The sequence below is a fragment of the Octopus bimaculoides genome, chromosome 6 (assembly GCF_046866305.1).
Source record: "Octopus bimaculoides isolate indiv1 chromosome 6, ASM4686630v1, whole genome shotgun sequence".
NCBI classification, from domain to species: Eukaryota; Metazoa; Mollusca; class Cephalopoda; order Octopoda; family Octopodidae; genus Octopus; species Octopus bimaculoides.
The window spans coordinates 5,505,174-5,508,562 of NC_142933.1; the positions used below are offsets into that span (position 1 = coordinate 5,505,174).

The following is a 3,389-nucleotide window of genomic DNA, read 5'->3' on the forward strand; positions in this document are numbered from 1 at the left end:
TTAATCAAGAAGAAGAGCAGGAGGAGGTGGAAGAAAGTGGATAAAAGATGTGAATTAGAACTTGTGCAGGTGCACAATACTAGCATATTCCTGCGACGTAAGACACTCAGCACTTTTTCTCTCTCTCGCTTTCTCTATCTTTCTTTCTCTCTCTTTCTTTCGCTCTCTCCCTCTCTTTCTCTCTTTTTCTGTCTATCCACACACACGCACACACATACACACATACATATAAATATGTTTATATATTGGCTGTATGTTAAGACGTTTGTTTCCTGACCAAGTGGCTCCGGGTTCAGACTTATTGCGGTGAACCTTGGGCAAACGATTCAGTGGATTTGTTAGGCGAAAACGAAAAGACGTCCGCCGTATCTGTGTGTGTGTATGCGTTCTTTCAACAACGCCGCTTGACAAGCGGTGTTCGGTTGCTTAAGTCCCTTTCAGTTAATAGTTCGGTGAAAGACATCGATAAAATAACTATCAGGCTTAAACATATACGTACTAAGTGTATTTTCTTTGGCTAAAACTTTCAAATGAATACACCATAATAGACAAAATATAATGACTGCAGCAATCTTTTGGAAAATGATTTGCTTCATCGGACACCATAAGAACTTTTGTATTTGTTACATTAAATGTCTTTTATAAAATATTACTCTTTTCCATGTGAATGTCCGTCTTATCAAATATTACAAACTGAAAGTCAAGAATCAGGATATAAGTAAAACTTGGAAATTAACATATATTCAAAATAATATACGCTCAAGTGGTTATCTCAGTTATTTTTTCTTTCCAGCATTCCTAATTATAAATCCTTCCTCCGTCACCACAGCCTGAAAAAAAAAATCATCCTACCACGCTTCTTTTCAGCTGATTTCCACCTTCCCAATTGATTTTTCAAAAAACACGGCTCTATAGCCATGTTTCTTTCTCAGTAGCTGTCCTCACCACTACCTCATCTCCAAAGGTTCCCGCATCCGTTTCCACCCTACTTCCATTCTGCCTCTGCCCTCTTACCCATACTCCGCACAATTCCCTACCGCGTAATGCCTACCACTGTTCGTTCTAATCTCTCCATAGTGCACACCCTAGGACGCCTTTTCCCTTTCGCTTATTCGAGCATTTTCGCATATTCCACCTTACGCTTCATCATCCATCTAAAGCAGATTTTCCATGACTTTCTCGCTCGCACTCCACTCTCTTTCATCCCGTCCCACCCGATGCCACAACACACTCCCCTTCCTCCCCGATCCACTCCCCTGCATCTTCACTCCCACTCTTCCGTTACTCCAACTCTCCCACACACCACTTGCTCCCCTCGCTTTCAGTACATGTGCTTCTTTAAAGCGTTGATACAAACGCCGATGTGGGACACACCGTCCCATGGTTGACGCGTATCATTGCAAATTTATTTCAGGAAGGAAATATGAGAAAAAATAATCTATTCGATAAGATCCTAGAGTGTATTGAAAACTATCGTTCATGAACTTTTAAGTAATAAACGTCTGTTTTAAGCAATGCTTTGACTGTTATTTCTAGCAACTGCAGTTGGTTTGCTCGAATGTTTTAAATAATTAATTTGCTCGCGTATGTTTTAATGTATTTCACTGTTTACATTCCTCGTGTACTTTTTAATGTTTTGACTGTTATCTCTCGCAACTCCAGTCGGTTTGCTCGTAGCTTTTAAATATTTAATTTGCTCACGCTTATGTTTTAATGTCTTTCACCGTTATCTGTAATGTTTTGACATGCCGACGCCCACTTCTCGCTACTATCACAGATGATGGAAGACGCAGCGAACGCCATGTTTTCTGACTGGCTGAAAATTTAGAAAATTATCAAACTTTCAACACCTGTAACATTTTCGCAAATGTTTTATGGAATAAATGAATAACTAATTCGAGTTCAGCGTTATGACTTACATCTATGTGCTACATTAAAACCTTTTTTTAAGATTCTGACATGCTGTGACTGAAACCACAATGATCCCTATATATATCGCACTCACACACTCATATAAAATATCTGTGACTCTGTGTATGCGTTTGTGTGTATGTGTGTATAATTGTGTGTATAATAAATATAAAAATAATAACAGGCAAGGTTTCATGCTGTCCACTACAGAATTATATCTGAGCTATGACTTCTTGTCAATGGAGAACAAATATGGATACGTTATATTTCTGGTGTTATTTGTTGTGCCAATTTATACGTTTGTGTTGCACTAATTCACCTTGTTTCCTGGCTGCAGCCTTGCTTTTCAAGATCATATATATATTTGCTGCCATATTCCATTCTTGCTTCCGTGCAAACCGCAATCTTCCTTGTTATATTTCTTTCAACTGTTCTCTTGATAATGCACTCAATGTCTCTTCAAATACCTTTCTACCATTTTGTGACTCCTCTCTCTAAGACACAATATTTTTGTATTATTTATTTATTTTTCTTTTTTTTTTCTTTCTCGCATCTGACTCATGTTAAGTATTTCTGTTAGATTTGAAATATTGGTTTTAGATTTTGGTACAGGGCCAGCAAATATATATATATATATATATACAAAGGTTATGAAGGGTATTGGAGTCAACCAGACCCTAAAGATACAGGTAATACCGAGTAAGTGCTGTATACCGGCTAGTTTTGCCCTGTCGTTAGCACTTTTCTTCCTTTTCTTTCTTTATACACACACACACACACACACACACACACATATCGCATATTTCTGCTAAATACATTTGTAGTTTAACAGGTACGTATTTTCATCAAAATGAACGGCAAAATTGACCTCAGCATTCTGCCCGGCGATGTCAGATGCAAAAGTAAATTTTATAGTCATATCAGACATTAGCATCTTTCTTTTAGAATAAGGAAATAGCCTAGCGACGCATAAATAAACCCGATTATGGAAACACCTTCAATGAATATGAATAGTCGAAAATTGTGGATTTCATAAGCAACTGCCGAGACTCCGAGCAGCAGAAAAACGTTTCAGTCATTTTAACTAATTATTCTGTCTCTGCTTCATTTCTTATTGTTTTGGACAAGGACGGACACACACACACACACACACACACACACACACACACACACACACACACACACACACACACACACACACAAACATACACACGCGCATATACGTGTATGTATCGCATATTTCTGTTAAATATATTTGTATTGTGTTTCGGTAACACACATCTCTCTCCTTTCAAAACATTTGGAAAATGTATCATATCTATTTCACAAAACCTTCAATATAATATAACATTTTGAATAACAAAAGTATTTTGTTGTCGTTGATGTGACAGTCTCTATGGTGTATCCTCTCAGCAACTACAATTATTTTTATTTTACTTTATGTGTCCAAACAATTGGGCGTTCGAGAAAATAATTTA

At 37.4% G+C, this 3,389-nt stretch overlaps 1 long non-coding RNA gene across 1 annotated transcript in view; it reads left to right on the plus strand.

Annotated features, from left to right (window-relative positions):
- LOC106867584 (uncharacterized) overlaps positions 1 to 1,885 on the plus strand; it is a 12,270-nt gene extending 10,385 nt beyond the window's left edge. The window contains exon 2 of the long non-coding RNA XR_016242153.1: positions 1 to 1,885. This exon is cut by the window's left edge and continues 8,004 nt beyond it. This is a non-coding gene — a long non-coding RNA (uncharacterized LOC106867584).
- The last annotated feature ends 1,504 nt before the right edge of the window (positions 1,886 to 3,389 follow it).